Genomic DNA, 13,882 nt, shown 5'->3' with positions numbered 1-13,882 from the left:
ATTTACTCTGCATTGGCTAGAAAGTTCAGAAGCAAGAGCCTAAAGGAACATTTTCAGATTGAGCACATAATTCAGCCTCCAGCTCGTCAGCAGGAGCAAAAGAAATAAATGATGCCACAAAGGACTGAAACAGTCTGTTGCCGAGGAAGGAAAAAAGATCTGATCAGCATAAAAATAAGGAAGAGAAAATGAAGCCCAAGGAACCAAAACCTTCCACGTTCAAACTTTCCCTTACCTCTTCCCCTACGTACTGAAAGTGTCACCTCCAACTCAGCAACAGCTTTTCTCAGTATCCTCCCAACCACCGTTTCTACTGAAAATACTAAGCCTTATGTACCTCACACTGTAGGAAAGAATGAAGTATGCCCTTGTTTAAGGAAAAAAATGGCAGATTTTTTGGCCAATAAGCAACTGTTTAAAACTAAACCACCCTTTATAAGAGATGGCTTGCTAAGCGTCACTATTAGTCATTTACACTTTAGTATGAATGTGCTTTTTTTTTTTTTTCTCCTTGTATTTGCTACCTGATGATTAGGTCTAGGTTTGGGAGAAAAGAGGAATACACATATGGGTTTGAAGGACAGGTGTTCTAAGAAGGGGAGAGAGCTGTGTAGATCTGATTGCTGTGCTGGAGCTTTGAGCATTTAAAGAGCAGCCCAGTAAGCAGCGGATGCCCATGAAGGTTAGGGCAGGGGAGATAGGCGACAGATGAAGAACCAACAAGTGACCAGGTACCGTCTTTCACAATTCTCCTGAGGGTTTACCCAACAGACACACGTAAGACAGGCACATTTATTCTACTGACTCAGACCTGAAGAAGCTTAAACTTACCATGGCACTTGTGATGGAGGAAGTAAAAAAAACTCAGCCTGCATGTTTGCTTAGGAACATTTTTTTCAAAAACCAGCTTCCTTTCATCAAAGTTCACTTCTGAGGTTTTTTCCCGTGTAAGTTTTGGTAAACCCAGAGTTGTTTGCTGAATGGAAATCTGACAGGGTTCATTTTCCAGATCTTACATTGTTAAGGAACAGAAGACTGGAATCCTGGTTTATGCAGGAGAAAGCATGGTTGGTACCTGTGACTTCAGGAGAGCAGCAGGGGACCTATTTCTTATTTTAGGAATAGGCTTAACTCCTCCAAATTTTGCTTCAATATTCTCCATTTCTAAGAAAAAAAATGCAACCTAAAATTTACTATTGGGACTCTATCAGACTTACTTATGACCGTCCAGATGTTTTCAAAAAGCTCCAAACAATGTTTATGAGAATTTAAGTGTTAACATTTCCTGTCTCTAGGTGTTATCTACTGCTAGATGTAAATACCTTTGACTCTTTCTGGCATTACTTTTAATATTATGGATATTCTGATTTTTCTATCTGGTATCACATATCTTCATTTACTTTTTGGCTCGTTTACATAGTCAAGAATTTTTAGAGCATATTTTCAATTCCCTTAAAGGCTTCCTCGTCTGCCTAAGAAGCCTTCCATTCCAGATATATCTTTAAACCATTTTGCTTATACATTAGAATTGTTTCCAAAAACATTTAAGCCTGAATATGGTTGATGTCAGTCTTCTTTGGTCAATACAATGGCACTTGATTGGCACAGCACCTCCTATTTTGTGAGAGAAAATATAGTATTAGTAGTAGTAATACCACTCAGTTTCCAAAAATGTTTGCATGAAATTTATCACATAGGAGTTAAAGGATTGCCACATGGAATTTGACCGAGTGTGCTAAGGGTATTTTTGTCCCCAGCAGCGGTCCTTTGGCCGACCAGCATGGTTGTGCTTAAAAGTCAGGTAGCATCGCTCTGCTGAATAGCCATTTCTGTCTCTGTCGTTCATAAATGTGTCCAAGTCATTAAAGACTTTTTTTCTGCTTGCTATGTGAAATAGTTCTTTAAAAATATGTATTATAAACGTATCTCAAACAAGTTTCACCAGACATCCTTTTGTTTGTTTGTTTTTTGTGGTACGCGGGCCTCTCACTGTTGTGGCCTCTCCCGTTGCGGAGCGCAGGCTCCGGACGCACAGGCTCAGCGGCCACGGCTCACGGGCCCAGCCGCTCCGCGGCACGTGGGATCTTCCCGGACCGGGGCACGAACCCGCGCCCCCTGCATCAGCAGGCGGACTCTCAACCACTGCGCCACCAGGGAAGCCCCACAGGACATCCTTTGATCCTTGTAAACAAGCCATGGTGATTGTACCCTCACTGTTTCTGGTCTTCAGAGGGTCACACCGTGCTATTTCTCAGCTGTCACATATCCAAATGAAAGGTACTGTTTTAAAAAGTCTTTCCCCACGCCTGAGCCCTGTCAAGTTTTGCAGTGGACTTTTCTGAGCGGTTTCTGACACCATCACCTCTCTTTCCAGGGACAGTCACAGAACTGCCTCAGTACCATCTCCCATGGGTGTGGATGTGTGTGGAGCAACCACGGTTCTGCTTGTCTGTGTTTTAATATGAGTGAAAGAATTATTCTCTTTTCATTTCTCTTCTGGACTTTTTGCTGCCCAACATTTGCTGGGGCCTTCTACTAGAAATTTCAGGGGATGGATTAACCACAGCACTCTATAGGAACTTTGTATAAGCATATACATATTTTCCATATGCAGTTACTAAGTTCTTTGTGCCTTTCATTTTTTCCCTTTAAGTCAGGTCTTTAAACAGCCACTTTGTCTCCCTAACAAGATAAACCGTATCATCAGAACTGAGAGTTTACACGACTAGCTAATTTTGTTACAGGGCTCATTTTAGAGTGCAGCGTAGGCATGTACGAGTCTAGTTTGTTGCTGCACCTCTCCCGACACACCTGCTGCTCTCACGACTATGAGATTCAAAACGCAAGTAGCAACCCTCTCCTTCCTGCTTTCTACCAGGAGTACATACATGTCATTTCGAATTTTACAGACTCACTTTACATTTCAGCTCTCGTCTCTAGATGTTTTTCTAAACCAGAAAAGAAAGTCATTTTGTCTTAAGTGACGCTGCCTGCCTCAGACAAGCCTCGCATGGCACCACGGCCAGTTCAGGATGGCCTTGCACTGGCTGATGCGTACGTCATTAGAGGTTGTGCAAGAAATGTCACTTTTGCTGCAGCGTCTGGCACCTCCGACATCACCGTGGACTCTCTGACCCTCTCCTCTGTGCCTCACCCTTTCCCTTTTTTCACACGGTTCTTGCCTTCTGCTCTGTTCTTGTTGTTTTGTGTTTTCAGACAGCAAGTCCCGGGAGGCAGTTATCCTTTCCCTAAACCTGGAGGATTTTCTCCAGTTTGTTTTGTCTTAGAAAACTTCAGGCCTTCTGCCATGTTTCGCTTTGATAGCCTCCTTTCCCACTCAGCACGGAATGTGTCTGTTGATCAGCTCTGTTCTGGCTGCTGCAGGTGAGACTCAAATAGAGGCCAGTTCCCTTCCTGCTCCGTCACAGCTTCCAGACAGGAGCACACCTCCCCTTCCCCTAGCCTCCCATGTCCCCCGCCGGGTCCCAGAGGTAAGGGGGGAGTGGTCCTGGCTGCACTTGCCCAGTTTCCTGCCCTACAGTTGTGTTTCCTCCTCACTTCCCATCCCTTCTCTCATGCGTGCTCCTTTTCTCCCTTGTTTCTGCTCCTAAATCGAGATGCACTTCTCTCGTCGCCTCTGAAGCAGCACTTGACACCCTCTCCAGCTCTGCCCTCCTTCCAGCCAAGCGAAGTGCTAAGGTACCCACACTGCTGTTCTCTTGTTTCCACAGGTGCTATTGCCAAGCTTAGAAGAGGCAGTTTCTTGTGGGAGTGGAGGCTGGTGATGGAATCCCTCGGGGGGGGGGGGCTGCCTCCCCAGATTCCCCTCTTTAATGTTTCCAGCAAACAGGTGGCCACTCTACTGGTAGTAAATTCCTGGGTATTTTTACCCAACACCCCATAAACAAAATGGCAATGTTATTGGACATGTCATACGACCAGGCCTATTGAGTAATGTCCCCATTAATCAGTTTGCCAAAGAAAGCAGGTTGTTATGTCAGCTTGTCCGGAGAGAGGCTAGCTACGGGAAGGAAGAAGAACTCAGGCATCAGGCTTACAAGTACGCGGTCAAGATTTAAATGATACCTAATCGGTGACTCGGTGCGCTGTGAAGTGAATCTTTCCCTACGCAAAACTGCACGGGCTGTACAGCTGATTCTCTCCTAATTGTTACAGGAAACTCACTAGAGTGCCTCGGGGAGAGCCTGTTGCCCTGGGACTGAAGTAGCGGGGAGACAGCACCCAAGAGAGATGCAAGTTTTACCAGATTCGTCTCAATATTAAAAAATGTTGTACTACAAAGAAATCCTTCGGCTGGAGGATGACTGATTCATTTTTTGATCCATCCATTCATTCATAAAACACCTCGAGCTCCTCCTTCTCCCCAGGCATTGTGCTGTATGCTAGACCCACCAAGATTCACGAGGCAGGGTCTCTGCTCTCAAGGAGCTTACACACTGATGGGGGATTCACGGGCGTACCTCTCTAAGTGTGTGCAGGATAGTGTGTCAAGTGTGATAATAAAGCTACACATAAAATACAGAGGGGATCTAGGGGAAGTCTTTCCCGAAGGGCTGATTTCTGTGCCACGTCTCAAGAGATGAGTACAAGTTTTTCAAGCAGGCAAGAAAAGAAATGTTTTCAAAGGCAGCCTGGTGTGAAATTACAATGGGAAACCACAAATAATTTGGTTTGGGTGTAACACAGGCATCTCAGGAGACGGGAAGAGCAGCGTCAAGAGCTAAGGCCAAAGACATACACAGGAGCTAGATGACGAAGTGCATTGAATTCAAGCAGGGACTTAATTTGAAGCTGCTTGGGAGCCACTGAGAGTTTAAGCAGGAGAGTAACAATTAAACCTGGGGGAACTTGGTCCTTTCACATGCAGTTGGCAGCTCCTCAATAACGTTTCCTTTATTTTGTAATGTTTTATTATATTATGTCATGCTTGTAATATATGTGTGCTATACAATGGTATGGTATATGGGATTTACCGTTGTAGTCTAAGGGCCTGGTGTCCAGTACGCTCTTACTAATACCTGATGACTTAGATAGTTTCTGACACAGTCTCTGACCCTTGCTTAGATGTCGGTGGTACCGGCCACACCTCTGGGCTGCCTTTCCCTCCAGGCTCTTTCTATCACCCACAAGCAACAGTGACAGAATGGTTGGGCTGCCTCCGTGGGGGTGCATTGCCGCTGCATGACGGTGCCCAGTACATATTCCAGAAATCATCTCAATCCCTCCGTCGCCCAGAGTTTGCATTCAACCAATTGTGACATCTCTGGGAGAGGACATTAAGTTTCAAAATGTTAGTGAGACGTGGAACTCACTCTGGAGTGAGCTTTTATTTTCAACTTTCTTGAACTGTGTCCCTTTTGCCAGGTGACAGACTAAACTTTCTCAGTGCCCTCCATTTTCCCCACACCACGCCTGTAACAAATATCGCCACGAAGAGATGGATGGACAGACGCAGTGAATGTTAGATGAAGAGACTGAACTTAGAATCTTCCATTTATTCAATAAAATTGAAAATATGTTATTTAAGAGAAGTGAAAAAACCCTCAATGTTGTCTACAGAAACTTTCCTTAAACAGACAGAATTTCTCTTTTTGATTTGTAAAAGTAACAACAACAACAAAAAAAAAAAAACAGTGCTTTTTACTTCAGAAGGAATGTGTGCCCACTGTAAAACATTCCAACAGCAAAGAGCTTCATAAGGTAAAAAGTAAAACCTCCGGACTCACTCTCCAGAGCTAACCACTGTATAACCTTCCAGAAATGTTGGACGCACTACAAGGAGTATGGGTATCTCCCTCTCATTTTTACACAGATGGTATTAAATTACACACACTGGGGCTTCCCTGGTGGCGCAGTGGTTAAGAATCCACCTGCCAATGCAGGGGACACGGGTTCGAGCCCTGGTCCAGGAAGATCCCACATGCCGTGGAGGAGCAACTAAGCCCCTGCTCTGCAACTACTGAGCCTGCGCTCTAGAGCCCGCGAGCCACAACTACTTAAGCCCGCACACCTAGAGCCCGTGCTCTGCAACAAGAGAAGCCACCGCAATGAGATCCCCGCGCACGGCAACAAAGAGTAGCCCCCACTTGCCACAACTAGAGAAAGCCCGCGTGCAGCAACGAAGACCCAACTCGGCCAAAAATAAATAAATAAAATAATTTTTTTTAATATTAAAAAAATAATTAATAAATTACACACACTGTTGTACATTTTTTTCAATTAAAGAATATGTACTGGATATTATTCCATATCATTGTATATGTAACACTCTCCTTCACTGTTGTTTTTCTTTCCTTTCTTTCAGAATCTACTATTTGTTTTACTTTTTATTTTGACTAGCTAAACAATGCAAAAATATTCACACAACTTTGGTTATACATCTTTCGGTTCTTGTGTAACTTTATCTATAGGACAGATTCCTAGAAGGAGAACCTCTGGGTGAAGTACATACACCCTTGAATTTTGGCAGACATTGCCAAGCTTTCCTCCAAAAGAGTTACAAAATATATATTTCCACCAGTAGTGTATGTTTCCCCAGTTGCCAGACAGCATGGTTTGTTACCAAACTTTTAAAGCTTGGTATGTTAAAAATGGTATCTGGTTGATACTTCAATTTGCACTTATTGAATTAGCAGTGAGATGGGGTATTCTTTGCATATGTGGTGGGGATTTCATTTTTTTTTTTTCTGAACTACCAGTTCATATTCTTTGCTCATTCTTTTATAGGTGGTTGGTTTTTATCTTATAGATTTCTAAAAGCTCCATATATATTAAAGGAATTAGTGCTCTTATCATATATGTTAACCATTTTTTGCCCAGATTGTTATCTTTGACTTTGTTTGATTGTATTTTTTATTCAGAAAATTCCATTTTTCAGTAGTCATATATATTAATCTTTTCTTTATGACTTCTGGATTTTACGTCATACTTAGGAAAAGCTTTCTCCATGACAAGATTATACAAAGATTCATTGTTTTCCCCTAGTACTTTTATAATTTCATTTTTGTATTTAAGTATTTTGTCCACCTTGGATTTATTTTTGATGTGCAGAGAAAAATAGAGCTCTGCTTTTATTTTATTTTTTTTCTAAAAGACTAAACATTTATCCCAGCACTGTTTACTGAATATTTTTCCTACTGATTTGGAATGCTCCTTTTTTATCATAAACTTAACTTTGTTTGCACTTGGGTCCATATCTGCACTGTCTACCTTTCCCCATTGACCTGCCTATTTCATCACTATACTATTAATTAGTGTGGCTTTAGAATGCATTTTAAAAACCTATTGTCTTTGGGCTTCCCTGGTGGTGCAGTAGTTAAGAATCCGCCTGCCAATGTAGGGGACGTGGGTTTGAGCCCTGGTCCGGAAAGATCCCACATGCCGCAGAGCAACTAAGCCCGTGAGCCACAACTACTGAAGCCTGTGCACCTAGACCCCGTGCTCTGCCACAAGAGAAACCACCGTAATGAGAAGCCCGCGCAGGGCAATGAAGAGTAGCCCCCGCTCTCCGCAACTAGAGAAAGCCCACGCGCAGCAACAAAGACCCAACACAGCCAAAAATAAATATATAAAAAATAAATTTAAAAAATTTTAAAAATCTATTGGCTTTAAGGCAGTGGAAATACTCTACATGATATTATAATGATGGATATATGTCATTATACATTTTCCAAACTTGTGTAAAGGTGAACCCTAAGGTAAAGTGTGGATATTGAGTGATTATGATGTGTCAATGTAGGTTCATCCCTGGTTAAAAAAAGAACCGTTCCAATGAACAATGTTGATAATGGGGGAGGCTATGCATGGGTGGACGCAGGGATCTACAGGAAATCTCTGTACCTCCCTTTCAAGTTATAAACCTAAAGCTGCTCTAGAAAAACAAAATCTTTTTAAAAATAAAAGAATTTAAAAACTAACAGCACTAATTTCCCTTCTAATTTCCCACTCTACTCTCATTCTTTTTTAAACAATTTTATTGAAGTATAGTTGATTTACAGTGTTGTGTTGATTTCTTCTGTACAGCAAAGGAACTCAGTTATACACAAACATACATATACAATCTTTTTCAAATTCTTTTCCGTTACGGTTTGTCGCAAGACATTGAATATAGTTCCCTGTACAGTAGGACCTTGTGGTTTATCCATCCTATATATAATAGTTTGCCTCTGCTAATCCCAAACTCCCAATCCTTCTCTCCCCTCCCCACCTCCCCCTTGGCAAACACAAGTCTGTCCTCTATTACCTGTGAGTCTGTTTTTGTTTTGTAGATATGTTGATTTGTATCATATTTATTTATTTATTTTTAAAGATTTTTTTTTTTGATACGGACCATTTTAAAGTCTTTATTGAACTTGTTATAACATTGCTTCTGTTCTATGTTTTTTGGTTCCTTGGCCACGAGGCATGTGGGATCCCATCTCCCCAACCAGGGATTCAACCTGCACCCCCTGCATTGGAAGGCAAAGTCCCAACCACTGCACCACCAGAGAAGCCCCTGTATAGTATTTTGGATTCCACATATAAGTGATATCATATTGTATTTGTCTTTCTCTTTCTGACTTACTTCGCTTAGTATGATAATCTCTAGGTCCATCCATGTTGCTGCAAATGGCATTATTTCATTCTTTTTGATGGCTAATATTCCATTTATATATATATACCACATCTTCTTTATCCATTCATCCGTTGATGGACATTTAGTTTGTTTCCATGTCCTGGCTATTGTAAATAGTGCTGGTATGAACATAGAGGTGCATGTATCTTTTCGAATTATAGTTTTGTCTGGGGATATGCCCAGGAGTGGGATTGCTGGATCATACGGCAACTCTACTTTTAGTTTTTTCAGGAACCTCCATACTGTTTTCCACAGCTGCTGCACCTATTGACATTTCCACTGACAGTGTAAGAGGGTTTCTTATTCTCCACACCCTCTCCAGCATTTGTTGTTTGAAGACTTCTTAATGAAGGTCATTCTGACAGGTGTAAGGTGGTACCTCATTGTAGTTTTGATTTGCATTTCTCTAATAATTAGCAACATCGAGCATCCTTTCACGTGCTTTTTGGCCATCTGTCTTCTTTGGAGAAATGTCCATTTAGGTTTTCTGCCCATTTTTCACTTGGGCTTTTTGTTTTTTTGTTGTTGAGTTGTATGTGCTGTTTGTGTATTTTGGAAATTAAGCCCTTATCAGTCACATCATTGGCAAATACTTTCTCCCATTCTGTAGGTTGTCTTTTTGTTTTGTTTATGGTTTCCTTTGCTGTGCAAATACTTGTAAGTTTGATTAGGTCCCATTTGTTTATTTTTGTTTTTATTTCTATTGCCTTGGGAGACTGACCTAAGAAAACATTGGTACGATTTATGTCAGAGAATGTTTTGCCTCTATTCTCATTCTTATATTTCCAGATGATCTATACTCAAATACCAATAGAAAATGTAATTGTATGCTCTGTTTGCATACAGTGACAATGGCTGGTAAGATGATTTAATGGCTCAATAGCCACTATAATTTTATTGTTTTCATTTCCAGCATTGCAGTGTGAACAGCATTGATTCATATCTATTTTACTGATTTGTTCACATGTATTATAATTCCTTCTTGTGCTTCCCGCAAATAAACTTTTGACTAAGGACTATTTGACAATCTCCCAGTGTTTACTCAGTCACTATACTAAACCCTTTAAAATGCACAGAAACAGGGAATGCTTATTGAAAGCCGAAAACACTAGGCCTGTGCTAGAGTGTAGGTAAAGAAAGTTCATGTTCATCCTACCTCTTCTCCCACAATCCCAGTAAGAGCAGGATCCCAGAATCAGCCTTTACTATCTTTTCCTCCATACCAGGTGTCCCCCATCTATGTATTTAGAGATGTAACTTTTCAGTCTTGGAAAAAGAGAGATTTGCCAAAACATTAAGGATACATTTGGAATCTTAGTAACTGTAGTCACGGTGGCTGAATTCTAACCCATATGTGGTTTACCAGAGGGTACATCTTCCCTCTATCTGTGCCTCCTCCCCCTTGAAGTCCACAGGCATTCTGAAGGTCTCTCAAAACCTCTGTGAGTCACAGGTAGAGGGTTTAAAAATGAAAAGTCAGAAAGTTTGGAAATTAAATCCATAAGGAAAGAAATGACCACTGGCTTGTTGGTAAGCTCTGTCCTTCCCCATCATCATTTTCATTACCACCCCCTCTCCCTGACAAGATCTGAAAGTTCAAAGCTAGACATCACCTCTACAGGACCTGCCAAGAGAATTTCTCAGTTAGGCTCGCAACTTCTAACTCTCCATCTTGAAGCTGCAGGTGTATTATTTTAACCACCATTCACAGAGAACGTGGGGAAACAGGAACTGACGGACTCCCTCATGAAACAGAATAATAAGGGGCTTTGACTGGTTTATGTGACCATAGAAAAGTTCAGAGCCAGTTACCTTGTGAAGACATGGGCTCTTCCTTTGATGACCTTCTACCAGGAGGCCTTAGATAGGCTTCCTGCATTGGGTTGGAGATTGGACTAAATGATCTTTGAGTTGGGCTGTGTATGAGTCATGGAAAGTTTCCCCAAGGAGGTAGTAGCTGAGCCAAATCTAAAATGAGATTAAAGAGACACAAAAGGGGGAGGAGAAGAAGAGAAAGCAGCATTCCACGTAGAGGGAAGAGTGGAAACAAAGGCACGGAGATTCGATGATACAGCATAGCAGGAGATACATACAAATAATTTAGTCCAGTGTTTTCACAGTATTAAATGCCAGGTGACAGGTGGCAGGGGTGATGTTGGGAAGTAGGGAGTAGCCAGGTCCTGGGGGTCCTGGTGTCCCATGATGAGAAGCTTGGGTCTTATAAGTGTTTGACGGTCTTTGAAGTAGATGAATGACATATGGTAACTGGGATAGCCCCATAGATAAATATCATAGCGATGACCTTACCAAAAAGAATACAAGACAATTTTGAATTTAACCTAACTGGTGAAAGCTGGTGAGAATCTTGTTATTTATATGCTATGGGATCATCGTACCTATATTCTAAGTTTGACAAAGGTCGTCTCCATCTAGCTTCTTAAACTGGATTATGGCATAGTTGGACTTACATATTGGAAAGATCATCCTGGTAGTGCTGCAGGAAATCATTTTAAGGGTATTGAGACTGAAAGAAGAGAAATAAGTTAAAGTACTTTTGGAATTGTCTAGGTGAACGATGACAGAGGCTTGAACTAGGGCTGTAGGTAGAGACAGCTGTTGAAGACAAAATCGTCAGATTTGCTAAAAGAGCTGGTTATATAATGTGGCAGCAATGAAAGGTACCTCTCAGAATGGGTCACAATTGAGTGATAACCCCAGCTTCTCTGCTCTGAAATCCATCCCTGATTCTTACTGAGGTCATGCTTCCCAAAGGCTGCTTCATGACTGACTGTGTGTGGCAGGGTTGGTGGGGGGGTGTTGGTTGCTAAGAAAGGCCCACTCCTGGGAAATGTGGCACTTCTCTGATGGACAACTTTAGCTCCAAGATGTTCCATCAGCTTTGCTGGACTTTCTTAGAACTGCACTGCAGTCTAAGATTCTTCCACTCCATCAACCTTCTCCCCTTCCTTCCTTCCTTCCTTCCTTCCTTGCTCCCTCCCTCCCTCCTTTCCTCCCTTCCTTCCTTTCCTTCCTCCCTCCCTCCCTCCCTCCCTTCCTTTCCTCCCTCCCTCTCTCCCTCCCTTCCTTCCTTCCTTTTATCCTCCCTCCCTTCCTTCCTTTCCTCCCTCCCTCTCTCCCTCCCTTCCTTCCTTTTTTCCTCCCTCCCTCTCTCCCTCCCTTCCTTCCTTTTTTCCTCCCTCCCTCTCTCCCTCCCTTCCTTCCTTTTTTCCTCCCTCCCTTCCTTCCCTTCCTCTCTCCCTCCCATGATTCCTAAGGGTCAGACCCGCCACATGGTCTGACGGCTCTTGCAAAGAACCTGGACTGAGTAAGCTTTGTGGCTCTGGACTCACAATAACCTCTGTTAATCTGGCCCCACCACTCCTAGATATGTAAGTTCAAGCAAGTAATTTAATCTCTTGGAAGTGTCAGTCCTCTCATCTGTAAAATCATGATACTTGTTGTGAGGATTAAATCAGTCAGGCTTATAAAGTACTAAGCACAGTATGTGGCACATAAAAAGTGCCTGATAAATGTTAGCAATTCTTATTATTAGATATGGGAGATGAAGGAGAGAAAGAAATCAGGGGCGATTCTTAGGTTTCTATTTACAATATATAAAGTAATCATAAGTATTTCACTCAAGTTAATTCTCCGTTTGTGTACAGCAGATAGCCTTTTGAGTACAAAAGAGATTAGGAAAGCCTTCCTTTCTTTCCTCCCCTCTCCTACATTTCTTGACCCCTCTAGCTTTCATGGCTAATGGAGGATAAACTATAAGATGACCCATCAAAATAGACATACAGAAGACTCCCCGATTCTGTGGTTTAGAGCGTGGCCTTTTACCACATTACTGCAGGCTCACCAGCTTCCAGCAGGAGACAAGCTCTGAGAATATTCTTCTGTCCTGTGGAGGATAGGCCCAAGCTAGAGCTCCTTCTTGTAACAAGGGAGAAAAGTTAGCTACCTTCCCCGAGGATCTGAAAAACTGGGTGGAGGTATTCCAAATTAAATGCTTTTTGTAGAGTTTTATTTAGAACAATTTAGCTGCTAAATATGAGTTAGCAAGCGCACTGCAAAGTGTGTCCTAACGTGTGATCTTCCCCGCTCACAAACACACTTAATAGAGCTTAAGGCAGAACCAAAATCCAAATCATAGAATGGAATATGGAGGTATAAAACTAGCAAAATGGAATAGAAAGGGAAAATGTAAATGTCTGAACAAAATTTTAGGAAATTTGTACAGTAAACCTGGGATGAGGAAAATCTAGCTGAACAGCGCTTTATATGAAAAATACCATGGGTTTTAGGCGAACTGCCAGCTCCCTGGAGTCAGTAGTGCAATTTTTGGCTTGCAGAGAAACAGGTGTGATCTCAGGCTGCATAGTAGAAGTACAATATCCAAGTAATGGGAAACTTCAGTTTCCTCATCTGCACATTTAGGGCCCGCATGAGATGATTTCCGAGTCCCATACAGCTCTATGATTTTATGAGTCTATGACTCTATGACTTCAAAGTTCTAAACTTGAATTTCTGCATTTTCAGGAAATGACCACAGACAAGATATATAGGCTTGATGAAAGCAGATAATTCATTTCTCTGCTTAACTCTATAGCCTGAATTCTCTCCAGTGCGGGAAAATCTTTTTGTGTGCTGATGTGCCCCATGGAGACCTCCTGAAGTGCACGTGACATCGGAGCAAAATTGGGTCTGTCTAGGTCTTCCCTGGTGGCGCAGTGGTTGAGAGTCCGCCTGCCGATGCAGGGGACATGGGTTCGTGCCCCGGTCCGGGAGGATCCCACATGCCGCGGAGCGGCTGGGCCCGTGAGCCATGGCCACTGAGCCTGCGCGTCCGGAGCCTGTGCTCCGCAACGGGAGAGGCCACAACAGTGAGAGGCCCGCATACCGGAAAAAAAAAAAAAAAATTGGGTCTGTCTGTTTTGCACCAGGTCAGGCTTTGCACAAAACTACTTCTCTTGAGGTGGTGAGCTTGAGCAACCAGTTTTTCCTGAAGTTTGCCTGATAAATATGTTTATGATGAGCTGTACTGTCATTCTTCTATCTTGCCATAGCCTTGGAGGGCCCTCCCCAAGCTGACTGGCTGTTTAGTGACCTTGGTAATCAAGGATTTGGGGTGCAGAGATCAAGGTCAACAGGGGACCATGGCGGAAAGGACTAGAGAGCCCTAGGACGTGGGCCCCTTACTAGGCTCTCCTGCCTTTGGGCTGAGGGAGGGCATAGATCCCAGTG

The 13,882-nt window shown here is 42.6% G+C and overlaps 1 protein-coding gene across 2 annotated transcripts in view; it reads left to right on the top strand.

Annotated features, from left to right (window-relative positions):
* The window catches only part of DUSP16 (dual specificity phosphatase 16), a 182,592-nt gene that overhangs the window by 66,843 nt on the left and 101,867 nt on the right, over positions 1–13,882 (top strand). The window lies entirely within an intron of this gene.

This window comes from Kogia breviceps, chromosome 12, assembly GCF_026419965.1.
Source record: "Kogia breviceps isolate mKogBre1 chromosome 12, mKogBre1 haplotype 1, whole genome shotgun sequence".
NCBI lineage: Eukaryota > Metazoa > Chordata > Mammalia > Artiodactyla > Physeteridae > Kogia > Kogia breviceps.
This window is presented reverse-complemented; position numbering and strand designations above follow the sequence as displayed.